Source organism: Pseudophryne corroboree, chromosome 3 (assembly GCF_028390025.1).
Source record: "Pseudophryne corroboree isolate aPseCor3 chromosome 3, aPseCor3.hap2, whole genome shotgun sequence".
NCBI lineage: Eukaryota > Metazoa > Chordata > Amphibia > Anura > Myobatrachidae > Pseudophryne > Pseudophryne corroboree.
Genome location: NC_086446.1, coordinates 737,267,029 through 737,294,758, shown reverse-complemented (window position 1 = coordinate 737,294,758; position 27,730 = coordinate 737,267,029). Strand labels below are relative to the sequence as shown.

At 46.7% G+C, this 27,730-nt stretch overlaps 1 protein-coding gene across 2 annotated transcripts in view; it reads left to right on the top strand.

Annotated features, from left to right (window-relative positions):
- Nucleotides 1-27,730, top strand: part of FANK1 (fibronectin type III and ankyrin repeat domains 1) — a 196,009-nt gene that overhangs the window by 109,193 nt on the left and 59,086 nt on the right. The window lies entirely within an intron of this gene.

Below are 27,730 nucleotides of genomic sequence, written 5' to 3'. Positions count from 1 at the left end.
ATGTGGAATAAAGTATGTAAATGAAGCACGTTTATGTCACCGGCCTTTGGGCAAGTGAATCAGTTAGGCGTCAGCTTCCAAAGAAGCCTCATTATGCTTCCGTGTCATGTGTAGCTAAGGATGGCATAGAGGTGCAAGCTAAAATGAACGATTGTCGTGCCAGGCTACTGCTGGACCTCAGGGCTAATTAGCTTATGTGAGAGGAATAGGCAGCTGTCTGGGGACTTATCCTTCATCAGGCCAAGATTTCTGGCCTGGCCTTGGACAACACGTATGCATATCATTGTTTCTTTATTAATCATTATTATTTTGTATAGTAATAATATTGTATGATGGATGAATCAGGTTGCAGGACTCTGATGTATTGTATGCAGATGCATTTTGTACCGTTGAGTGCTAGGACCAGGAGGATATAGGGCAGAATAGACATGTTGCCAGGATAGTGGGAGACAAATGAGTCATCTCTACCTGTTATCAAATTATGTGCTTGGAGGTTGTCTCCAACAGCTAATGCCATCTTAAGATGACGTTTTCTGCTATTTCCTTCACACCCTTAGGAGCGCTGAGGGGTAAGTAGGGCGTTGGACCCTGTCAACCAGGGAGACAGAACATCGCCCCCACCACTATAGGCATGCACATATGGAGCAATGGGCACTATGCCAAATGGGCCATGTCACGCCCCAAAGTTTGACCACACCCCCTCAATATCAAGGCCCACAGAACCCCTGCTCCTTCCAGTTTGTTTTGTGCGCATGTACAGGAACACTGGAGGCGAGCACAATATGTGATAGAAAATGACTAATGGCCCTCATTCCGAGTTGATCGCTCGCTAGCTGCTTTTAGCAGCAGTGCAAACGTTAAGCCGCAGCCCTCTGGGAGTGTATCTTAGCTTAGCAGAAGTGCGACCGAAAGGATCGCAGAACGGGGTTAATTTTTTTTTCAAGCTGTTTCTGAGTAGCTGCAGACCTACTCCTTCCTTGCGATCACTTCAGTCTGTTTAGTTCCTGTTTTGACGTCACAAACGCGCCCTGAGTTCGGCCAGCCATTTAGCCGTTTCCCCCGGCATGCCTGTGTTTTTACCTGACACGCCTGCGTTTTTTTAGCACACTCCCGGAAAACGGTCAGTTACCTCCCAGAACAGCCCCATTCCTGTCAATCACTCACCAATCAACAGAGCGACGGAAAAGAGTCGCTCGACCTTGTGTGAAACGGCATAGTTTTTTGTGAAAGTACGTCGCGTGTGCGCACTGCGGCCCGTGCCCATGTGCAGAAATGCCGATGCTTTTTAGCCTCATCGCTGCGCTGCAAACAACGGCAGCTAGCGATCAACTCGGAATGAGGGCCTAAAATCTTGATGAGTATAGCTATAAACAATATATACATAGAGAATATATTCACATGAGAAATCTCAATAATAGATGTAAAATGTGTGACTCTGTATAACAGTAGTGACCAGCCCATCAAAATGACGAACAACATAACAGGACGCCATCAAGTGGCCACCTGCGCACAAAACACTTAAATTCCTCCACAGAGGTGAGGAGCAGCGTTAGCCTTATATTATATGGAATGGGTGAGTATTAGTATATGTGTTTGGGGTGAGGGATGAAACTGAAGCACCCGGAGGTAACCCACGCAAACACGGGGAAGAGGGAGGAGACAATGTGGCACATACAAACTCCACACAGAGAGTGCCGTGGCCAGGTTTGAACTCATAACCTCAAAGTTCCTCACTATTGCAGTAGTGTTCTCATATAAATTCTTCCTGATCTAATCACAGTGCATTGGGACCATTGAGGGAGTAGTGAACAAATCTCCCACTGATTTCCCAGAGATATTGATAAATTGCAGGGGCAAATGTAGGATATCTAGAGGGTGGCCTCCAAATGCTTGATTTTGATGCCAGTGTGACCCACCTGTGTAGAGGGCATTATTAGAACATAACAAGCTATGGTCAACCTCATAGAAAGTGCAGTGTATGTATTACATCAGACATATACAGGGCCAGTGATCAATGTAAGCTGTTAGATGTAGCAGTAAGGTCCGCGACCATTCCATAATCCACGTCCCCTGCTCTTTGCAGTCCAGGAGTCCGGGACAGCGGCATAGGAACCTAGCACTGGTACCGGACATACGTGTACACATTGATCTCTGTATGTACTGGATAGTGTATGCAATACAGTATTAATAATTGACACTATAGGCTATATAATAATTTTAATTGTGATATTGAGTAGATCTGTAAGATGTGCACTATCTTTGAAGACCAAGTTTGGAAAACACTGGCCTATAGTATAGTCTGTAGGGGACCTATCTATATCAAACATATTTCTCTTTTATAAATAACAAGTGTTTAGAAATCTGTTAAACATCCATAATAAATATACATACTTAACATAATCGGTAGGAGACAGAACTGTGCTTTCTCATCATACTTTCTCCCACCTCATGACAAGACACCTGTGTCTTCTTTATGGCAGCTGCTTTCTTGTCAGGTGTGCTGACTGAGCACTTAGATCCATGCACAGAGCAGACTTGGTAGGACAAGCTGCTGCCACTGGTCACGGGCAGCAGCCCTGTCCTTATATTATATACTACTGCTACTGAGGTCATGAGTCGAGCCACGGGCCTGCATGTGCCTATTAATGGTGTATAGGAAGCTTGAAATATCTCACCAATAAATTCCCTGGTACATGTGTCCGGGTGTGGATTATTAGATCTACACTAAAAAGGTCTACAATCAATAAGTAGACCACTAATGGTCAACATGCATGGTCAAACGGTCGACATCGAATAGACAATAGAAAAGTATGGCAGGGTCAAAAGGTCAACATGAAAATGGTTGACACAAAAAAGCTAGACATCATTTTCATTTTTTTGTGTGTGTGTGTTTTGGCACTTTCCTGCCACAAACAAGCCCCTTTAGTGTTCTACGTCCTCTTGAATGGCTCGCTTCACTCATCATGTTTCTGCCAGGTTACTGTTCCCAATTGTAGTCCATGTGGATGGTAAAGTATGAAAAAGCATTATAATAAAAAAACACTTGCAGCGGCCATATGTGTGTCGACCACTGACATGTCGTCTTTTTAACCTGCCGACATTTTGAACTGTCTACTTTTACATGTCGAACTTTTGACCCATGTTGACCATTAGTGGTCTACCTACTGACTGTAGACCTTTTTAGTGTGTAGATACAGTATATAGATCGGATACCCATGCAGTGTCGGACTGGGGCATGTAGGGGCCCATGTTTAGGGGTGTGGCCAGTCTCTAGAGGGGGTGTGCCCAGTCGCCACGTCGGTTTGCCTAACTATTTTGCAAGTTTTGGTCCCCTAGATAAATATATACAGTAAATACTGTAGTGCATGCAAGATAATGTACTAGATTAGTAACAGCACAGTCTGGAACCTGATCCCTAGAGGAAGGGGTGGGGCCCCAGGCAGTAGGGCCCACCGGTGGTTTCCCCTGTACGCCTGTGGACCAGTCCAACCCTGCACCCATGTTTCCGGTATCCAGGCTAGTCAAGCGCTCGTATGCTGGTTAGAGCTCCCTACTGCCGGAAGGGATCACCTATATGAGCAGCAGTCCACAGTATGAATAATTATGAAAACAGATCAAGAAATATATATTTCAAACTTTATATATTCTCTTTATCAACATTGTCAGGAAATTAGTGGAAGCTTTTGTTCCTAAAGGAAAGAAATAAAATAATATCTATATATTTAGATTTATATATTTTGTTGGTAGTTTCCCTTTGAAGTAAGTTTTAAAAACACACATTTCTACTTGGTATTTTCCGATGGTTTACCGTTAGGAACCCTATATACCTGCGCCCATGCGGATTCCGGTATTACTGTGGTGAAAGAACTTTCGGAGATAAATTAATCTCGACGTTCCAGCATTTTAAGCAATCTGCAGCAGTTCTTGAAAAGGTTCAGCAGCCGGATTCCAAAATTCCATCATACGAGCTATCTAAATCCTCTTTCATTCCGTTTTATATGCTTTTTCCCCTTCTAAGCTACAAATCTATTTAAGAGCAAGATATATTAATGTCTTTTTTAGACAGATGATGTTTCTGAACCAGGGAAAGTATGTTTTACAGCGCAGTGTCTATTGTGCCGGCAAATCCTATAGAAGATGTGTAATATTCTGCTGCCGCACAATTCACTGTTTGTGTAACATGGAGCTGCCGCTATTTATGACCTGCCTGGTTTATTTATTGTTGCTGTCTCCATAAAGGCTAAAGTCTGTAGCTAGATGGAGTCCTGGGTTGTGTATGTGGCCTTTATTTACTCAACACAAGAGGCAAAATGAGAATACAACCTATTTAAGTAACCGACACCATTTCATACAGATTCCGGAATATTACATTCATTTTACATATAATAATATGGTGTCCGGATGATAGATCAACAATGTATTGGTCGACATGCATTAGGTTGACATGAATTAGGTCGACAGGTGAAAGTGCAACAGTGCTTAAGGTCGACAGGTTCAAAAGGTCATTGTGACAATGGTAGACACACAAATGCTGTGCATCATATTATTAGGGAGTGGTATAATATAGCTACAATGTATAGCTTTTCCATCTCTGTGTGTGTATATGTACACAGGGCTGCCATCAGAAATTGCAGGGCCCAGGACTGACAAAATAGGCAGGCCCACCCCCCACTGTAGAATAGCACCAGTTAACACGTGTGTGTGTGTGTGTGTGTGTGTGTGTGTGTGTGTGTGTGTGTGTGTGTGTGTGTGTGTGTGTATTGGCCCTCATTCCGAGTCGTTCGCTCGGTAATTTTCTTCGCATCGCAGCGTTTTTCTGCTTAGTACGCATGCGCAATGTTCGCACTGCGACTGCGCCAAGTAATTTTGCTATGAAGATAGTTTTTTTACTCACGGCTTTTTCTTCGCTCCGGCGAACGTAATGTGATTGACAGGAAATGGGTGTTACTGGGCGGAAACACGGCGTTTTATGGGCGTGTGGATGAAAACGCTACCGTTTCCGGAAAAAACGCAGGAGTGGCTGGAGAAACGGAGGAGTGTCTGGGCGAACGCTGGGTGTGTTTGTGACGTCAAACCAGGAACGACAAGCACTGAACTGATCGCAGATGCCGAGTAAGTCTGAAGCTACTCTGAAACTGCTAAGTAGTTTGTAATCGCAATATTGCGAATACATCGTTCGCAATTTTAAGAAGCTAAGATTCACTCCCAGTAGGCGGCGGCTTAGCGTGTGTAACTCTGCTAAAATCGCCTTGCGAGCGAACAACTCGGAATGAGGCCATTATATACACACACACACATGATTGCATACATACATGTGCGCTGTCCATAGGGTCCGAGATGCTGATGCCTCTGCCTGCCCGCCTCCATCTCCGCTGTTCTGCTGCCCTCCTCCGTCCTCCTGCAGCTGTACTAAATACGTCCCTCCCAAAATGGGCACGCCGCAGAGAAGACAGCTATTCAAGATACTAGAGTGCTCCTCTAGTATCTTGAATAACTGTCTCCTCTGTGGCTGCGGCCATTTTGGGAGGGAAGTTTTCAATACTGAGCTGTTGGAGGGTCGGAGGACAGCGGTAGAACAGATGGGACGGGCGCGGAGCGGAGCGGCGAGGACGGCGGCGGGCGGGCAGGTGGCTGCATGAGCATCCCGGTGTCCTCGTCTCTCTGTCAGAGAGGCTGGGCCCGGGACAGCTGTACCCCCAGCACCCCCCTGATGGTGGCCCTGTATGTACATATTCACCTTGTATCATGGCGACACGTCTGTCTGCGCTAGTACTTCTGTCAGCATACGTTTACTAGTTTATAGTGGGGACCACATTGCTGACTTGGTACAAGGTGAAGCAAAACTGTACAACCAATAATATCACACACACTACTGGCCCACAATCATCCTAAGCAAGCTTTCTGTCTGGTATCCGGTCTTTAGGTCAACAACAATTAGGTAGACACTCATTAGGTCGACCACTATTGGCCGACATGGTCATTAGGTTGACATGGCAAATGTCGACACATGAAAAGGTCGATATGAGTTTTTCCCATTTTTGTTTACTTTTTCGTACTCTACAAACCACATGGACTACGATTGGGAGTAGTAACCTGCGAAGCGAGCCATGCGAGGGGGCACTAATTGGGGTTACCGGTCACTTTACGGAGAAAACGATACCCCAAAAAACAAAAAAACTTATGTTGACATTTTCCATGTCGACCTAATGACAGTGTCAACCTATTTCAGATGTCGACATAGTCACTGTCATGTCGACCTAATGACAGTGTCAACCTATTTCAGGTGTCGACATAGTCACTGTCGACCAATAGTGGTCAACCTAGTTACTGTCGACCCAACGATCCACACCCGTCTGTCTATTTATTAGAGGAAGAACTGGGTGAAGGAGGGAGAAAGAACAAGTATGGGAGTGAAAGGAGGAGAGAGAATGGGGTTAGGAGAGAGAGAGAGAGAGAGAGAGATAGAGAGAGAGGGAGAGAGAGAGAGAGAGAATGCAGGAAGTAAACAAGGGACAGACAGAGTGGAGGAAAGAGAGAGAAAAAATGCAAAAATAGGAGATAGAGAAAAGAGGAAAAGAGGAGTAAAGTGATAGAATGAGGGAAAGAGCGGAACAGGGAGCTGAGGAGGAGAGTGAGAAAGAACAGGAACAGAGGACGAGATAGAACAGGGGAGAGAGAATGGGGGAGGGAAGGGAGAGAGGCAATAAGAAATTAAGTATAGGCACAATTGTGTGTAGTATATTGTGCCTCTTGTTGGCTGTTGAGATGAAAGATGCTTGTGTTTGGGATAGTGAAATAGTCTGTTGCAGCCGTCCTGTTACATGTCATAGCAGGCTACTTCTGTTGCAGCAGTCCTGTTACATGTCATAGCAGGCTACTTCTGTTGCAGCAGTCCTGTTACATGTCATAGCAGGCTACTTCTGTTGCAGCCGTCCTGTTACATGTCATAGCAGGCTACTTCTGTTGCAGCCGTCCTGTTACATGTCATAGCAGGCTACTTCTGTTGCAGCAGTCCTGTTACAAGTCATAGCAGGCTACTTCTGTTGCAGCAATCCTGTTACATGTCATAGCAGGCTACTTCTGTTGCAGCAATCCTGTTACATGTCATAGCAGGCTACTTCTGTTGCAGCAGTCCTGTTACATGTCATAGCAGGCTACTTCTGTTGCAGCCGTCCTATTACATGTTATAGCAGGCTACTTCTGTTGCAGCCGTCCTGTTACATGTTATAGCAGGCTACTTCTGTTGCAGCCGTCCTGTTACATGTCATAGCAGGCTACTTCTGTTGCAGCAGTCCTGTTACATGTCATAGCAGGCTACTTCTGTTGCAGCCGTCCTGTTACATGTCATAGCAGGCTACTTCTGTTGCAGCCGTCCTGTTACATGTCATAGCAGGCTACTTCTGTTGCAGCCGTCCTGTTACATGTCATAGCAGGCTACTTCTGTTGCAGCAGTCCTGTTACATGTCATAGCAGGCTACTTCTGTTGCAGCAGTCCTGTTACATGTCATAGCAGGCTACTTCTGTTGCAGCCGTCCTATTACATGTTATAGCAGGCTACTTCTGTTGCAGCAGTCCTGTTACATGTCATAGCAGGCTACTTCTGTTGCAGCAGTCCTGTTACATGTCATAGCAGGCTACTTCTGTTGCAGCCGTCCTATTACATGTTATAGCAGGCTACTTCTGTTGCAGCCGTCCTGTTACATGTCATAGCAGGCTACTTCTGTTGCAGCCGTCCTGTTACATGTCATAGCAGGCTACTTCTGTTGCAGCCGTCCTGTTACATGTCATAGCAGGGTACTTCTGTTGCAGCCGTCCTGTTACATGTCATAGCAGGCTACTTCTGTTGCAGCCGTCCTGTTACATGTCATAGCAGGCTACTTCTGTTGCAGCCGTCCTGTTACATGTCATAGCAGGCTACTTCTGTTGCAGCAATCCTGTTACATGTTATAGCAGGCTACTTCTGTTGCAGCCGTCCTGTTACATGTTATAGCAGCCTACTTCTGTTGCAGCCGTCCTGTTACATGTCATAGCAGGCTACTTCTTTTGCAGCCGTCCTGTTACATGTTATAGCAGCCTACTTCTGTTGCAGCCGTCCTGTTACATGTCATAGCAGGCTACTTCTGTTGCAGCCGTCCTGTTACATGTTATAGCAGGCTACTTCTGTTGCAGCAGTCCTGTTACATGTCATAGCAGGCTACTTCTGTTGCAGCCGTCCTGTTACATGTTATAGCAGGCTACTTCTGTTGCAGCCGTCCTATTACATGTCATAGCAGGCTACTTCTGTTGCAGCAGTCCTGTTACATGTCATAGTAGGCTACTTCTGTTGCAGCCGTCCTGTTACATGTTATAGCAGGCTACTTCTGTTGCAGCCGTCCTGTTACATGTCATAGCAGGCTACTTCTGTTGCAGCAGTCCTGTTACATGTCATAGCAGGCTACTTCTGTTGCAGCCGTCCTGTTACATGTCATAGCAGGCTACTTCTGTTGCAGCAGTCCTGTTACATGTCATAGCAGGCTACTTCTGTTGCAGTCGTCCTGTTACATGTCATAGCAGGCTACTTCTGTTGCAGCCATCCTGTTACATGTTATAACAGACTACTCTTTTGATCCCTTTTTCGCTAAGCTTTGGATCCTGTGGAGAATCACCATAATTTACACCACCAGTTTGGAGGAATGCTTGTGCGATCGCCTCACTTTTACGCCCAAGACCTTCTGCCTTCATATGCAAATGTCAGAATACGCCAAAACTTGCAGAAATCCGTGCAGCTGAAAATTAGTGGAAGCAAATCTCACCTGTTCGGTTTCCGTCTGAAAATGTCATTGTTAGTATTTTGTGTTGCACCAGCCACATGCTAGCATAAGATCCATCAGAAACAGATGTAATATCTCTGTATCACACACACAAAAAACCAAGCACACTGATTGGCTGCCTACATGGATAAAGATAAGCCACACAATAAGCTCTATATGCAACTGCAGTAAGGACAATTATGGAGCATACTGTATGTAGTGCATAATGCAGCAGCCATTGCTCTGAAGGGGCATCCATCTCCCAGACAGATAGTGCAGAAGGTGCCGAACAGAGCTCTCTGTCTGAGCTGTCAGCAGGGGCGGATCCAGAAGAAAATGATAGGGGGGGCACCATGGAAGGGGCAAGTACATTTGAGTGCGGCTTCGGTGCATGTGAGGTGGCGCTTCTTATATAATGCCCACAGTTGTAGCGTTCATTATGTAATGTCCACTGTACTGGTAGTGCCCCTTATATAGACCCCATAGTAGTGGTGCCCCTTATGCAATGCCCGTATTGCCCCCAGTAGTAATGTTGCCTGTAGTAATGCCCGCAGTCATTTAGCGCCCTAGTAGTTATGCCCCCAGTGGTAATGCCCCTGCAGTTATGACCCCAGTAGTTTACCCCCCCCCCCTTTTAGTTTAGCCTCCCAGTGGTAATGCCCCCAGTAGTTTGCCTGCTTGTAGTTTAGCCACTAGTAGTAATGCCCCCCTGTAGTTTGCCCCATTGTAGTTTAGCCCCTGTAGTTATGCCCCATTGTAGTTTAGCCTCCAGTAGTAATGACCCCACAGTGCCAGATCCACAAATGCCCCCACAGTGCCAGATCTAAAAATGCCCCTACAGTGCCAGATTCAAAAATGCCCCCACAGTGTTAGGTATACAAATGCCCCCACAGTGCCAGTTAAACAATTGCCCCCACAGTGCCAGGTAAACAATTGCCCCCACAGTGCCAGGTATACAAATGCCCCACAGTGCCAGATCCAAAAATGCCCCTACGGTACCAGATCCAAAAATGCCCCCACAGTGTCAGGTATACAAATGCCCCCACAGTGCCAGGTAAACAATTGCCCCACAGTGCCAGGTATACAAATGCCCCCACAGTACCAGATCCAAAAATGCCCCTACAGTGCCAGATCCAAAAATGTCCCCACAGTGAGGTATACAAATGCCCCCACATTGCCAGTTAAACAATTGCCTCCACAGTGCCAGGTAAACAATTGCCTCCACAGTGCCAGGTATACAAATGCCCCCACAGTGCCAGTTAAACAATTGCCCCCACAGTGCCAGGTAAACAATTGGGTTCCGGTATGAAAGATAGATAGTGTCTAGTTAGACAGTCAATAGATAGACACCATATGTTAGACAGACATTAGGTCGACAGGGTCAAAAGGTAGACATGGAAAAGGTCGACAGGTCAAAAGGTCGACAGGGTAAAAAGGTCGACATGAAAATGGTCGACATGAAAAAGGTAGACACCATGCTTTTTGCATTTTTGTGGATAGTTTTGTCATCTGGGACCCCCAATTGTAGAAAGGCATACCCTCGTGGGGCTCGCTTTGCTCACCATGCTTCGGGTACGGTGGCTCGCAGCGCTCGCCACAAGGTTTATAACAAACTCTATGCCGACATGGATAGAGAAAGTATGAACTAATCCAAAAACATGTTACATTAAAAAAACACATTTGTCTATCTTTTTTATGTCGACCTTTTGACCATGTCAACCTTTTGACCTGTCGACCTTTTCCATGTCAACCTTTTGACCCTGTCGACCTAATGTCTGTCTAATATATGGTGTCTATCTATTGACTGTCTTACTAGACACTGTCTTTCTATCAAACGGATAGGAAACAATTGCCCCCACAGTGCCAGGTATACAAATGCCCCACAGTGCCAGGTATACAAATGCCCCCACAGCAGGTATACAAATGCCCCCACAGCAGTGCTGCAGCTGCTTACCGCTGCTGCTGCTTCTCCGTCCGGCTCTGAGGGTGTCAGGAGGAGAGCGCGGCTATGTCTGGCAGCGGCGGCGTGTAGGACTTCAAACTAGCCACCGGTTTGTGAGCCAATCAGAGCTCGCGGACCGGCGGCTCCTGATTGGCTGCCGGTCCGCGAGCTCTGATTGGCTCACGAACCGGCGGCTGGTTTGAACTTTGAAGTCCGCTACACGCCACCAGACATAGCCACGCTCTCCTCCTGACAGCTGAGACAAGCTGCCGCTGGACTGAGCGGCAGCGTGTCTCAGTGACACAAGCGGGGGACGGAGGCCACAAATGACAGGGGGGGCACGGGCCCGAGTGCCCCCCCCCCTGGATCCGCCACTGGCTTTCAGGGAGGATATAACTTCCCCCATGTGTGCGCATTGCGGCCAGCAGAGACAGAACTAGGTTAGAGCGGCTCCAGTAGGGGCCCCTCCTTGGAGAAGGGGGTCCGGGGGTACTCACCAACTGTCCCCCCCCCCTCCCCTTAATCTGGCTACGATCGTACCTGGAAGTTAAATTACCCACCCATGAAATTCCAACAAAATGGGGCTATACCTTGCAATCGTATGGTTGCTGCCTAGTTACCACCCAAAAATGCCAGTTTCACGGAAAGTGTAGTCCATCAATATGTTCACAGTATTGATCTCCGTCAGTTAGCGCAAGTCTGATCCGACACCGATTTCTTCCGTACTCTTTCTTTCGTACATGTGCATTATGCTGCAATCTGCAAAGTCCATCCATATCTGCAGGCCTACTGGCATCATAGGCTGGGTCAGGGATTCGGGAATATTAAACATGTTTCCCAATACCCCTATCCCGCCGAAAACAGCGAGATCTGCAAATCAGGGATTTTTAACATGTAGAATTTCGCCGATTCCCTGAAAGATCATTCATCATGGATGGTGGATCCGGTCTGCGGATGGGAGAAACTGGACTCTGATGTCTGGGGACCTTCTTAGGACCTACTGTAGATGTGGTTCTAGCATCCTAACTACAAGACACTATCACAGTGCCTGTCAGGGCTGCCATCAGAAATTGTGGGGCCCGGGACTAACAAAATAAACAAGGCCCCTCCCCCCAAAAAAATAAGATTCTGCAACACCACTTCACACCCATGTGATGTCATATATTGTGATATTACATACAGGCGGAGTGTTGCAGCCTACAGGAACAGTTCACAGAGAGTTTATGCGCAGTTGAAGACTTGTTTTAAGGGGTGGTATTCATGTGACCGCCGGTCAGCTGACCGACAGTCACATGACCTCCTCCACCAGCCCGACCAACAGGGACTATTTCCACTCGTGGGTGTCCACGACACCCATAGAGTGGGAATAGAACCTGTGGCGACCGCAGGTCGCCACCGAGCCCGCAAGGAGCTTGCTGCACTCGCCCCTCCCCGCCGGGATCCCGGCGTCGGTATGCTGCCGGGATCCCGGCGTCGGTAAGCTGACCGGCGGTCTCCTGACCGCCGGTTAGCAGTACTACACCCTGTCGAAGTCAAAAATATTACATAAAGAGAACATACAAACTACACACATTTAAATCGCTATACTTGCAAATACGCGCAGCGAGCACAGCCATATATGGTAACACACGCATTTACACGGACATGGCACAGAGATGGATTCGACACTTATTTCATACAGTACATAATTATAATAATATCAAGCACCAGACATCATGATGATTTAAAATTACCTAATGAATTAATGTCATGAATGTGTATTATTTGAACGGAACCAGATACACCTGTAATTTGATACTTGTTATTAAGTTGTGGGACATTGCAGCGGATAATTATGATTACATGTATAAAAGCTAAAATCACTTTGTTAGAACAATGAATGTTACAGTGGACAGGGAACTCAGGCCAGCCCTTTGGCAGTCTTCAAGGCTGAACCTGATCAGCATATACAAAGAGAATAGTGACTCATCATGAACCCCTCCCCCAGAAACTAGTTAACACATTTTGCTGGTCACACAGGAAGGTAGTTCCTGTTTCTTTTGGTCTCAGAGTTAGTTGCTTTTTGGTCTCAGAGGAAGATGGAGTCCCAGCATTACTTTACAGAGAGAGAGAGTGATATGGAAAGACGAATCTATATAACTTAAGGATAATGGTATTGTATCGCTGGCATGTAACTGTATGTAACTTTATGTATTAACTGCTTACTGAATGAGTTTTAACTATAGGTATACTGTACTTTGTAAAATATATTGAATCCATATCCTTTTTAATAACAAATATATACATCAATGAGCTTTGGAACTCAGATAATGTGTGGGTGTATTGTTTTCTCTTATGGGATGCAGTGTTTTGCGATGTATAGCGCACATTCATAGGATATGGTAATAAGAGGTGCAGGAAATGTTATATATTAGAGCGGGCATTTTAAATATTTGTGAGAAATCAATTTGGCATTCTTAACCCGTTTTAAGAAGTCTCCACTCTGCAGCTCTACAGGTATTCGTAGTAAGAGCCAGGGGTGGGCCCCCCTCTCTGTAAGGGGGGCCCACCCCCCTTACTACTCCCCACAGTTCCTCCCTGATTGCTGGCCTGGTGCCTGTTTTTTTAATCTCACTTGAAGCACATGTAGTGAGTTAATTGCAATGAAAGTTGCTCTATATACTACAGTACTATATGTCGTCTTTCCAGTCCCTGAGAAGGATGGAATAAACATTACATAATCCCAATAAGGAAATGAGGAAGACGATTCTCCAGTGACCGCCTGCACACTCTTGTTTATAGTTTTAAAAGCTTATCTCAACTCTACATTCTTCCCAGCCAATTAAACGTGGCATTTAGATACGTTTGCATATGCAAATATAATACTAGATGTAATCATTTTTTTTTTGTGTGGAAGGTTGGCAGCAGCAAGCCAGGGAAACACTGTTTTCTACAAATTTGACCTTAATCACAGTAGATTCTATTTTGATGTTACACAGAACTGAACCGAATGTTTGTTTTTTTTGTTTGTTTTTTTATAATAATTTTATTAAGTCATTTCAGAAAATTACAATTCTGTAACAATAAAAATACATACAAAGAATCATATTATAAAACATCGTTTATTTATTTGTTTTCCTGAGAGAGAGAGATGAAGAGGAGAGGGGGATATGGATGGGCAAAAATGCAGAAATTCTCAAAATCACAATATTACATATCCTATCACAGACATGTCATATTACTAATCATGTCATAGGTCAAGGCTGAACACACAGTAAAGTAGCATCTACTATAATCTTTTGCCAAAATTGAATTTAAAGTAGTCACAAAATCTTTGTGTACCATACCATATAATGGCGTTCCATAAAATGATAGATTGCGGCGCATCCTTCATTAGTGAGGTAGAAAGGTTCGTGATCAGCACTCTAATACAACACACCTGGTTATCGGGACGGGAGCCGCTGGTACTTCAGTCTCATAACGTGCCAATAGGTAAGAGGCTGTAGCCAGGGCTGCACTGCACCCTGGGTAACGGCAGGTGTAGATAAGTGTTGTTTGGCGTGTGAAAAGTCTGTATGAGTGTGAAAGCCAATGTATTGCCAATATTCCAGCGGGTTGTGGCCAGGGCTCATGGGATGAAGGCAAATATTCCTATCAATCCTGACTCCATTTAAAATATCTAGGGGATTTTCCTTCAGTAATCTGGGATTTGTTCTGCTTTAACTAAGAAAATCCTAATATAACTGTTAATGAAATGTGTCAGTGAGTAATGCATGCACCTGTGCATCTGCAGGGTGACCTGGAAAACATGAACTGTTTGGTGTCCTGAGGACCAAGTTTGAGAAGCTTTGCTCTAAATCACAGGTTCTCAAACTCGGTTCTCAGGACCCCACACAGTGCATGTTTATGCAGGTCTCCTCACAGAATCCCAAGTGAAATAAATAGCTCCACCTGCGGACCTTTTAAAATGTGTCAGTGAGTGATTAATACACCTGTGCACCTGCTGGGTTACCTGCAACACATGTGTGGGGTTCTGAGGACCGAGTTTAAAACCTATTCTCTAAATGACTTGAGAAAAAAGTTTCCAACTATGAAATGCAGAAGTTTGCTATAGTGCAGGGGTTCTCAAACTCGGTCCTCAGGACCCCACACAGTGCATGTTTTGCAGGCAACCCAGCAAGTGCACAGGTGTATTAATTACTCACTGACACATTTTAAAAGGTCCACAGGTGGAGCTAATTATTTCACTTGCGATTCTGTGAGGAGACCTGCAAAACATGCACTGTGTGGGGTCCTGAGGACCGAGTTTGAGAACCTGTGCTCTAATGCACAGGTTCTCAAACTCGGTCCTCAGGACCCCACACGGTGCATGTTTTGCAGGTCTCCTCACAGAATCACAAGTGAAATAATTAGCTCCACCTGTGGACCTTTTAAAATGTGTCAGTGATTAATTAATACACCTGTGCACCTGCTGGGTTACCTGCAAAACATGCACTGTGTGGGGTCCTGAGGACCGAGTTTGAGAACCACTGCTATAGTGGAAATGACTGTCACTAGGCAGCCCCAGTACTCATAGTATACAGGTAAGTGGACTGGGGTAGTAGTCACTGTGACTCTGTTTGCAAAATCTGTGAAAATCTGTGTTTTTCACATCCATGTAGGCATTTGGGCCAACATGTTCTATACTGACATTCTGAGTTATGCTTGAGACACCTAGCGGTATATGTACTAATGTGTGGATTTTTAGAATTGGATCTGATTCTAGCTATTATATTCTAGAAGGTTCTAGATAAATGATAAATTTAATCTGATTGGTTGCTAAGGACAACATCTCCACTACTAAAATAGAGCCGGCCCTAACCAATATGATGCCCTAGGCAAGATTTTGTCTGGTGCCCCCTAGCACTGCCACTTGTTCCGTTTCTGAACCTGCGCCACTTTCCCAGCACCATCACCCCTCACCGGTAGCTGTCCTCATTTTTGGTGTTCTTACACTCTATATTTCAAATAGGAACAGCGTGCACATTCGGTGCACAGATCAAAAAAGGGTGTGTTCTTGCTGGGAAGGGACATGACCACACAATAGAACCCCCAATTCAAATGACGCAACACAGTAGTGCAACTTTACTCACATTATATCATGCAATAGTGTCTCTTATTCATGTTACATCACACAGTAGTACCACTTTACCTTATATAAGTTACTCCTCACAGTAGTGCCCCTTATTCACATTACATCACACAGAATTGCTCCTTATTCACATTACATCATACCATATTGCTCTTTATTCACATTAGACCACACAGCAGTGCACTTTCTATATGGTACATCACACAGTAGACCACCTTATACACCTAATACCACACATTAGTAATGCATTTATACACATAATACCACACAGTAATGCCCCTTACACATATGACACACATTAATGTCCTTATAAACATAATGCGCCTTACACATTATGCCAACCTTTATTAATGCCTTTATACACATACTGGGGCAGATGTATTAACCTGGATGAGGTATAAGGAAGTGATAAACCAGTGATAAGTGCATAGTGATAAACGCACCAGCCAATCAGCTCCAATATGTAAATTAACAGTTAGGAGCTGATTTCCTGGTGCGTTTATCACCTTGTACTTATCATTGCTTTATCATTACCTTATGCCTTCTCTAGGCCTAATACATCTGCCCAATGTCCCTTACACATACAGTGTGCCGCATATTATTAATGCCCTTATGCACATAACTGACACACTGTAATGTCGCTTTCACATATGCCGCACATTGTTAGTGAACTTATACACATAATGACATACATAGTAAACCTTACACATATGCCACACATTTTCTCTAACGTCCTAGTGGATGCTGGGGACTCCGAAAGGACCATGGGGAATAGCGGCTCCGCAGGAGACTGGGCACAAAGTAAAAGCTTTAGGACTAGCTGGTGTGCACTGGCTCCTCCCCCTATGACCCTCCTCCAAGCCTCAGTTAAGATTTTGTGCCCGAACGAGAAGGGTGCAATCTAGGTGGCTCTCCTGAGCTGCTTAGAGTAAAAGTTTAAATAGGTTTTTTTATTTTCAGTGAGACCTGCTGGCAACAGGCTCACTGCATCGAGGGACTAAGGGGAGAAGAAGCGAACTCACCTGCGTGCAGAGTGGATTGGGCTTCTTAGGCTACTGGACATTAGCTCCAGAGGGACGATCACAGGCCCAGCCATGGATGGGTCCCGGAGCCGCGCCGCCGGCCCCCTTACAGAGCCAGAAGAGTGAAGAGGTCCGGAAAATCGGCGGCAGAAGACGTCCTGTCTTCAATAAGGTAGCGCACAGCACCGCAGCTGTGCGCCATTGCTCTCAGCACACTTCACACTCCGGTCACTGAGGGTGCAGGGCGCTGGGGGGGGGCGGCCTGGGACGCAATGAAAATACCTTAAATGGCTAAAAATACATCACATATAGCTCCTGGGCTATATGGATGTATTTAACCCCTGCCAGTTTTCCACAAAAAAGCGGGAGAAAGGCCGCCGAAAAAGGGGCGGAGCCTATCTCCTCAGCACACAAGCGCCATTTTTTCCTCACAGCTCCGTTGGAGGAAGGCTCCCTGACTCTCCCCTGCAGTCCTGCACTACAGAAACAGGGTAAAACAAGAGAGGGGGGGCACTAAATTGGCATTTTAATATATACAGCAGCTATATTAGGGAAAAACACTTATATAAGGTTATCCCTGTATATATATAGCGCTCTGGTGTGTGCTGGCAAACTCTCCCTCTGTCTCCCCAAAGGGCTAGTGGGGTCCTGTCCTCTATCAGAGCATTCCCTGTGTGTGTGCTGTGTGTCGGTACGCTGTGTCGACATGTATGAGGAGGAAAATGGTGTGGAGGCGGAGCAATTGCCTGTGTTAGTGATGTCACCCCCTAGGGAGTCGACACCTGACTGGATGGTCTTATGGAAAGAATTACGTGATAGTGTCGGCACTTTACAAAAGACTGTTGACGACATGAGACAGCCGGCAAATCAGTTAATACCTGTACAGGCGTCTCAAACACCGTCAGGGGCTATAAAACGCCCGTTACCTCAGGTCGATACAGACACTGACACGGACACTGACTCCAGTGTCGACGGTGAGGAAACAAACGTATTTTCCAGTAGGGCCACACGTTACATGATCACGGCAATGAAGGAGGTTTTGAACATTTCTGATACTACAAGTACCGCAAAAAAGGGTATTATGTGGGGTGTGAAAAAACTACCCGTAGTTTTTCCTGAATCAGATGAATTAAATGAGGTGTGTGATGAAGCGTGGGTTTCCCCCGATAAAAAACTGCTAATTTCTAAAAAATTATTGGCATTATACCCTTTCCCGCCAGAGGTTAGGGCGCGTTGGGAAACACCCCCTAGCGTAGATAAGGCGCTCACACGCTTATCAAAACAAGTGGCGTTACCGTCTCCTGATACGGCCGCCCTCAAGGAACCAGCTGATAGGAAGCTGGAAAATATCCTTAAAAGTATATACACACATACTGGTATTATACTGCGACCAGCAATCGCCTCAGCCTGGATGTGCAGTGCTGGGGTGGCTTGGTCGGATTCCCTGACTGAAAATATTGATACCCTGGACAGGGACAATATATTATTGACTATAGAGCATTTAAAGGATGCATTTCTATATATGCGAGATGCACAAAGGGATATTTGCACTCTGGCATCAAGAGTAAGTGCGATGTCCATTTCTGCCAGAAGAGGATTATGGACGCGACAGTGGTCAGGGGATGCGGATTCCAAACGGCATATGGAAGTATTGCCGTATAAAGGGGAGGAGTTATTTGGGGTCGGTCTATCGGACCTGGTGGCCACGGCAACGGCTGGAAAATCCACCTTTTTACCCCAAGTCACCTCGCAGCAGAAAAAGATACCGTCTTTTCAGGCTCAGTCCTTTCGTCCCCATAAGGGCAAGCGGGCAAAAGGCCACTCATATCTGCCCCGGGGCAGAGGAAGGGGAAAAAGACTGCAGCAAACAGCCTCTTCCCACGAACAGAAGCCCTCCCCCGCTTCTGCCAAGTCCTCAGCATGACGCTGGGGCCTTACAAGCAGACTCAGGCACGGTGGGGGCCCGTCTCAAGAATTTCAGCGCGCAGTGGGCTCACTCGCAAGTGGACCCCTGGATCCTGCAGGTAGTATCTCAGGGGTACAAATTGGAATTCGAGACGTCTCCCCCTCGCCGGTTCCTGAAGTCTGCTTTACCAACGTCTCCCCCCGACAGGGAGGCGGTATTGGAAGCCATTCACAAGCTGTATTCCCAGCAGGTGATAATCAAGGTACCCCTCCTACAACAGGGAAAGGGGTATTATTCCACGCTGTTTGTGGTACCGAAGCCGGACGGCTCGGTGAGACCCATTTTAAATCTGAAATCCTTGAACACTTACATAAAAAGGTTCAAGTTCAAGATGGAGTCACTCAGAGCAGTGATAGCGAACCTGGAAGAAGGGGACTATATGGTGTCTCTGGACATCAAGGATGCTTACCTCCATGTCCAAATTTGCCCTTCTCACCAAGGGTACCTCAGGTTTGTGGTACAGAACTGTCACTATCAGTTTCAGACGCTGCCGTTTGGATTGTCCACGGCACCCCGGGTCTTTACCAAGGTAATGGCCGAAATGATGATTCTTCTTCGAAGAAAAGGCGTCTTAATTATCCCTTACTTGGACGATCTCCTGATAAGGGCAAGGTCCAGAGAACAGTTAGAGGTCAGAGTAGCACTATCTCAAGTAGTACTACGACAGCACGGATGGATTCTAAATATTCCAAAATCGCAGCTGATTCCGACGACACGTCTGCTGTTCCTAGGGATGATTCTGGACACAGTACAGAAAAAGGTGTTTCTCCCGGAGGAGAAAGCCAAGGAGTTATCCGACCTAGTCAGGAACCTCCTAAGACCAGGCCAAGTGTCAGTACATCAATGCACAAGGGTCCTGGGAAAGATGGTGGCTTCTTACGAAGCGATTCCATTCGGCAGATTCCACGCAAGAACTTTTCAGTGGGATCTGCTGGACAAATGGTCCGGATCGCATCTTCAAATGCATCAGCGGATAACCCTGTCTCCAAGGACAAGGGTGTCTCTCCTGTGGTGGTTACAGGGTGCTCATCTCCTAGAGGGCCGCAGATTCGGCATTCAGGATTGGGTCCTGGTGACCACGGATGCCAGCCTGAGAGGCTGGGGAGCAGTCACACAGGGAAGAAATTTCCAGGGCTTGTGGTCAAGCATGGAAACGTCACTTCACATAAATATCCTGGAACTAAGGGCCATTTACAATGCCCTAAGTCAGGCAAGACCTCTGCTTCAGGGTCAGCCGGTGTTGATCCAGTCGGACAACATCACGGCAGTCGCCCACGTAAACAGACAGGGCGGCACAAGAAGCAGGAGGGCAATGATGGAAGTGGCAAGGATTCTTCGCTGGGCGGAGAATCATGTGATAGCACTGTCAGCAGTGTTCATTCCGGGAGTGGACAACTTGGAAGCAGACTTCCTCAGCAGACACGATCTTCACCCGGGGGAGTGGGGACTTCACCCAGAAGTCTTCCACATGATTGTGAACCGTTGGGAAAAACCAAAGGTGGACATGATGGCGTCCCGCCTCAACAAAAAACTGGACAGATATTGCGCCAGGTCAAGGGACCCTCAGGCAATAGCTGTGGACGCTCTGGTAACACCGTGGGTGTACCAGTCAGTGTATGTGTTCCCTCCTCTTCCTCTCATACCAAAAGTACTGAGAATCATAAGAAGGAGAGGAGTAAAGACTATACTCGTGGCTCCGGATTGGCCAAGAAGGACTTGGTACCCGGAAATTCAAGAGATGCTCACGGAAGACCCGTGGCCTCTACCTCTAAGAAAGGACCTGCTCAAGCAGGGACCATGTCTGTTCCAAGACTTACCGCGGCTGCGTTTGACGGCATGGCGGTTGAACGCCGGATCCTGAAGGAAAAAGGCATTCCGGATGAAGTCATCCCTACCCTGATCAAAGCCAGGAAGGATGTAACCATACAACATTATCACCGTATTTGGCGTAAATATGTTGCGTGGTGCGAGGCCAGGAAGGCCCCTACAGAGGAATTTCAACTGGGTCGTTTCCTGCATTTCCTGCAAACAGGACTGTCTATGGGCCTCAAATTAGGGTCCATTAAGGTTCAAATTGCGGCCCTGTCAATATTCTTCCAAAAAGAACTGGCTTCTGTTCCTGAAGTTCAGACGTTTGTCAAGGGAGTACTGCATATACAGCCTCCTTTTGTGCCTCCAGTGGCACCTTGGGATCTCAATGTAGTTTTGGGATTCCTAAAATCACATTGGTTTGAACCACTCACCACTGTGGACTTAAAATATCTCACATGGAAAGTGGTAATGCTGTTAGCCCTGGCTTCAGCCAGGCGTGTCTCAGAATTGGCGGCTTTATCCTATAAAAGCCCTTACCTAATTTTTCATACGGACAGGGCAGAATTGAGGACTCGTCCTCAATTTCTTCCTAAGGTGGTTTCAGCATTTCACTTAAACCAGCCTATTGTGGTGCCTGCGGCTACTAGGGACTTTGAGGATTCCAAGTTGCTGGACGTAGTCAGGGCCCTGAAAATATATGTTTCCAGGACGGCTGGAGTCAGAAAATCTGATTCGCTGTTTATCCTGTATGCACCCAACAAGCTGGGTGCTCCTGCTTCTAAGCAGACGATTGCTCGTTGGATTTGTAGTACAATTCAGCTTGCACATTCAGTGGCAGGCCTGCCACAGCCAAAATCTGTAAAAGCCCATTCCACACGGAAAGTGGGCTCATCTTGGGCGGCTGCCCGAGGGGTCTCGGCTTTACAACTTTGCCGAGCAGCTACTTGGTCAGGGGCAAACACGTTTGCTAGATTCTACAAATTTGATACCCTGGCTGAGGAGGACCTGGAGTTCTCTCATTCGGTGCTGCAGAGTCATCCGCACTCTCCCGCCCGTTTGGGAGCTTTGGTATAATCTAGGGATGAGCGGGTTCGGTTCCTCGGAATCCGAACCCGCCCGAACTTCAGGTTTTTTTACACGGGGCCGAGCGACTCGGATCTTCCCGCCTTGCTCGGTTAACCCGAGCGCGCCCGAACGTCATCATCCCGCTGTCGGATTCTCGCGAGGCTCGGATTCTATCGCGAGACTCGGATTCTATATAAGGAGCCGCGCGTCGCCGCCATTTTCATACGTGCATTGAGATTCATAGGGAGAGGACGTGGCTGGCGTCCTCTCCGTTTATAGAGAAGAGAGTGAGACAGTAGAGAGAGACACAGTAGTAATTTTGGGGAGCATTAGGAGGAGTACTAGTAGTTACTTGCTGAAGTGATAGATAGTGTGACTGTATTATCTGACTTGTGGGGGAGACACTGACAGTGGGGAGCAGTTAGAGTCTGAGAGCAGGACTCAGGAGTACATATAACGTACAGTGCACACTTTTGCTGCCAGAGTGCCACACTGCCATTGTGACCACACTGACCACCAGTATAATATATATTGTGATTGTCTGCTTAGGAGTACTACTTGCAAGTTGCTGATAGTGTGACCAGTGACCTGACCACCAGTTTAATAATCACCACCAGTGAGTTTAATATATATATATATATATATATAATTGTATATAATATATATATAATATTGTATACCACCTACCCGTGGTTTTTTATTTTCTTTCTTCTTTATACATACTACTATAGTAGCTTACTGTAGCAGTCTGCGGTGCTGCTGAGCTGACAGTGTCCAGCAGGTCCGTCATCAGTCATTACATAATAAATATATATACCTGTCCGGCTGCAGTACTAGTGATATTATATATATATATATTGATTTCATCTCATTATCATCCAGTCTATATTAGCAGCAGACACAGTACGGTAGTCCACGGCTGTAGCTACCTCTGTGTCGGCAGTCGCTCGTCCATCCATAATTGTATACCACCTACCCGTGGTTTTTTTTTTTCTTTCTTCTTTATACATACTACTATAGTAGCTTACTGTAGCAGTCTGCGGTGCTGCTGAGCTGACAGTGTCCAGCAGGTCCGTCATCAGTCATTACATAATAAATATATCTACCTGTCCGGCTGCAGTACTAGTCATATTATATATATATATATTGATTTCATCTCATTATCATCCAGTCTATATTAGCAGCAGACACAGTACGGTAGTCCACGGCTGTAGCTACCTCTGTGTCGGCAGTCGCTCGTCCATCCATAATTGTATACCACCTACCCGTGGGTTTTTTTCTTTTCTTTCATCTTTATACATACTACTATAGTAGCTTACTGTAGCAGTCTGCGGTGCTGCTGAGCTGACAGTGTCCAGCAGGTCCGTCATCAGTCATTACATAATAAATATATCTACCTGTCCGGCTGCAGTACTAGTGTGATATAATATATATTGATTTCATCTCATTATCATCCAGTCTATATTAGCAGCAGACACAGTACGGTAGTCCACGGCTGTAGCTACCTCTGTGTCGGCAGTCGCTCGTCCATCCATAATTGTATACCACCTACCCGTGGTTTTTTTTTTTTTTCTTTCTTCTTTATACATACTACTATAGTAGCTTACTGTAGCAGTCTGCGGTGCTGCTGAGCTGACAGTGTCCAGCAGGTCCGTCATCAGTCATTACATAATAAATATATCTACCTGTCCGGCTGCAGTACTAGTGTGATATAATATATATTGATTTCATCTCATTATCATCCAGTCTATATTAGCAGCAGACACAGTACGGTAGTCCACGGCTGTAGCTACCTCTGTGTCTTTTAGTTGTGCCTATTAAAATATGGAGAACAAAAATGTTGAGGTTCCAAAATTAGGGAAAGATCAAGATCCACTTCCACCTCGTGCTGAAGCTGCTGCCACTAGTCATGGCCGAGACGATGAAATGCCAGCAACGTCGTCTGCCAAGGCCGATGCCCAATGTCATAGTACAGAGCATGTAAAATCCAAAACACCAAATATCAGTAAAAAAAGGACTCCAAAATCTAAAATAAAATTGTCGGAGGAGAAGCGTAAACTTGCCAATATGCCATTTACCACACGGAGTGGCAAGGAACGGCTGAGGCCCTGGCCTATGTTCATGGCTAGTGGTTCAGCTTCACATGAGGATGGAAGCACTCAGCCTCTCGCTAGAAAACTGAAAAGACTCAAGCTGGCAAAAGCACCGCAAAGAACTGTGCGTTCTTCGAAATCCCAAATCCACAAGGAGAGTCCAATTGTGTCGGTTGCGATGCCTGACCTTCCCAACACTGGACGTGAAGAGCATGCGCCTTCCACCATTTGCACGCCCCCTGCAAGTGCTGGAAGGAGCACCCGCAGTCCAGTTCCTGATAGTCAGATTGAAGATGTCAGTGTTGAAGTACACCAGGATGAGGAGGATATGGGTGTTGCTGGCGCTGGGGAGGAAATTGACAAGGAGGATTCTGATGGTGAGGTGGTTTGTTTAAGTCAGGCACCCGGGGAGACACCTGTTGTCCGTGGGAGGAATAGGGCCGTTGACATGCCTGGTGAAAATACAAAAAAAATCATCTCTTCGGTGTGGAAGTATTTCACCAGAAATGCGGACAACATTTGTCAAGCCATGTGTTGCCTTTGTCAAGCTGTAATAAGTAGGGGTAAGGACGTTAACCACCTCGGAACATCCTCCCTTATACGTCACCTGCAGCGCATTCATAATAAGTCAGTGACAAGTTCAAAAACTTTGGGCGACAGCGGAAGCAGTCCACTGACCAGTAAATCCCTTCCTCTTGTAACCAAGCTCACGCAAACCACCCCACCAACTCCCTCAGTGTCAATTTCCTCCTTCCCCAGGAATGCCAATAGTCCTGCAGGCCATGTCACTGGCAATTCTGACGAGTCCTCTCCTGCCTGGGATTCCTCCGATGCATCCTTCCGTGTAACGCCTACTGCTGCTGGCGCTGCTGTTGTTGCTGCTGGGAGTCGATGGTCATCCCAGAGGGGAAGTCGTAAGCCCACTTTTACTACTTCCACCAAGCAATTGACTGTCCAACAGTCCTTTGCGAGGAAGATGAAATATCACAGCAGTCATCCTGTTGCAAAGCGGATAACTGAGGCCTTGACAACTATGTTGGTGTTAGACGTGCGTCTGGTATCTGCCGTTAGTTCACAGGGAACTAGACAATTTCTTGAGGTAGTGTGCCCCCGTTACCAAATACCATCTAGGTTCCACTTCTCTAGGCAGGCGATACCGAGAATGTACACGGACGTCAGAAAAAGACTCACCAGTGTCCTAAAAAATGCAGTTGTACCCAATGTCCACTTAACCACGGACATGTGGACAAGTGGAGCAGGGCAGGGTCAGAACTATATGACTGTGACAGCCCACTGGGTAGATGTATGGACTCCCGCCGCAAGAACAGCAGCGGCGGCACCAGTAGCAGCATCTCGCAAACGCCAACTCTTTCCTAGGCAGGCTACGCTTTGTATCACCGGTTTCCAGAATACGCACACAGCTGAAAACCTCTTACGGCAACTGAGGAAGATCATCGCGGAATGGCTTACCCCAATTGGACTCTCCTGTGGATTTGTGGCATCGGACAACGCCAGCAATATTGTGTGTGCATTAAATATGGGCAAATTCCAGCACGTCCCATGTTTTGCACATACCTTGAATTTGGTGGTGCAGAATTTTTTAAAAAACGACAGGGGCGTGCAAGAGATGCTGTCGGTGGCCAGAAGAATTGCGGGACACTTTCGGCGTACAGGCACCACGTACAGAAGACTGGAGCACCACCAAAAACGCCTGAACCTGCCCTGCCATCATCTGAAGCAAGAAGTGGTAACGAGGTGGAATTCAACCCTCTATATGCTTCAGAGGTTGGAGGAGCAGCAAAAGGCCATTCAAGCCTATACAATTGAGCACGATATAGGAGGTGGAATGTACCTGTCTCAAGCGCAGTGGAGAATGATTTCAATGTTGTGCAAGGTTCTGCAACCTTTTGAACTTGCCACACGTGAAGTCAGTTCAGACACTGCCAGCCTGAGTCAGGTCATTCCCCTCATCAGGCTTTTGCAGAAGAAGCTGGAGGCATTGAAGGAGGAGCTAAAAGGGAGCGATTCCGCTAGGCATGTGGGACTTGTGGATGGAGCCCTTAATTCGCTTAACAAGGATTCACGGGTGGTCAATCTGTTGAAATCAGAGCACTACATTTTGGCCACCGTGCTCGATCCTAGATTTAAAACCTACCTTGGATCTCTCTTTCCGGCAGACACAAGTCTGCTGGGGTTCAAAGACCTGCTGGTGACAAAATTGTCAAGTCAAGCGGAACGCGACCTGTCAACATCTCCTCCTTCACATTCTCCCGCAACTGGGGGTGCGAGGAAAAGGCTCAGAATTCCGAGCCCACCCGCTGGCGGTGATGCAGGGCAGTCTGGAGCGACTGCTGATGCTGACATCTGGTCCGGGCTGAAGGACCTGACAACGATTACGGACATGTCGTCTACTGTCACTGCATATGATTCTCTCACCATTGAAAGAATGGTGGAGGATTATATGAGTGACCGCATCCAAGTAGGCACGTCAGACAGTCCGTACTTATACTGGCAGGAAAAAGAGGCAATTTGGAGGCCCTTGCACAAACTGGCTTTATTCTACCTAAGTTGCCCTCCCACAAGTGTGTCCTCCGAAAGAGTGTTTAGTGCCGCCGCTCACCTTGTCAGCAATCTGTGTACGAGGTTACTTCCAGAAAATGTGGAGAAGATGATGTTCATTAAAATGAATTATAATCAATTCCTCCGTGGAGACATTGACCAGCAGCAATTGCCTCCACAAAGTACACAGGGAGCTGAGATGGTGGATTCCAGTGGGGACGAATTGATAATCTGTCAGGAGCATCTTGCACCTCTTTTTTCTTTCATTTTTCTTTGCGTCATGTGCTGTTTGGGGAGTGTTTTTTGGAAGGGCCATCCTGCGTGACACTGCAGTGCCACTCCTAGATGGGCCAGGTGTTTGTGTCGGCCACTAGGGTCGCTTATCTTACTCACACAGCTACCTCATTGCGCCTCTTTTTTTCTTCTTTGCGTCATGTGCTGTTTGGGGAGTGTTTTTTGGAAGGGCCATCCTGCGTGACACTGCAGTGCCACTCCTAGATGGGCCAGGTGTTTGTGTCGGCCACTAGGGTCGCTTAGCTTACTCACACAGCTACCTCATTGCGCCTCTTTTTTTCTTCTTTGCGTCATGTGCTGTTTGGGGAGTGTTTTTTGGAAGGGCCATCCTGCGTGACACTGCAGTGCCACTCCTAGATGGGCCAGGTGTTTGTGTCGGCCACTAGGGTCGCTTAGCTTACTCACACAGCTACCTCATTGCGCCTCTTTTTTTCTTCTTTGCGTCATGTGCTGTTTGGGGAGTGTTTTTTGGAAGGGCCATCCTGCGTGACACTGCAGTGCCACTCCTAGATGGGCCAGGTGTTTGTGTCGGCCACTAGGGTCGCTTATCTTACTCACACAGCTACCTCATTGCGCCTCTTTTTTTCTTCTTTGCGTCATGTGCTGTTTGGGGAGTGTTTTTTGGAAAAGGCCATCCTGCGTGACACTGCAGTGCCACTCCTAGATGGGCCAGGTGTTTGTGTCGGCCACTAGGGTCGCTTATCTTACTCACACAGCTACCTCATTGCGCCTCTTTTTTTCTTCTTTGCGTCATGTGCTGTTTGGGGAGTGTTTTTTGGAAGGGCCATCCTGCGTGACACTGCAGTGCCACTCCTAGATGGGCCAGGTGTTTGTGTCGGCCACTAGGGTCGCTTAGCTTACTCACACAGCTACCTCATTGCGCCTCTTTTTTTCTTCTTTGCGTCATGTGCTGTTTGGGGAGTGTTTTTTGGAAGGGCCATCCTGCGTGACACTGCAGTGCCACTCCTAGATGGGCCAGGTGTTTGTGTCGGCCACTAGGGTCGCTTAGCTTACTCACACAGCTACCTCATTGCGCCTCTTTTTTTCTTTGCGTCATGTGCTGTTTGGGGAGTGTTTT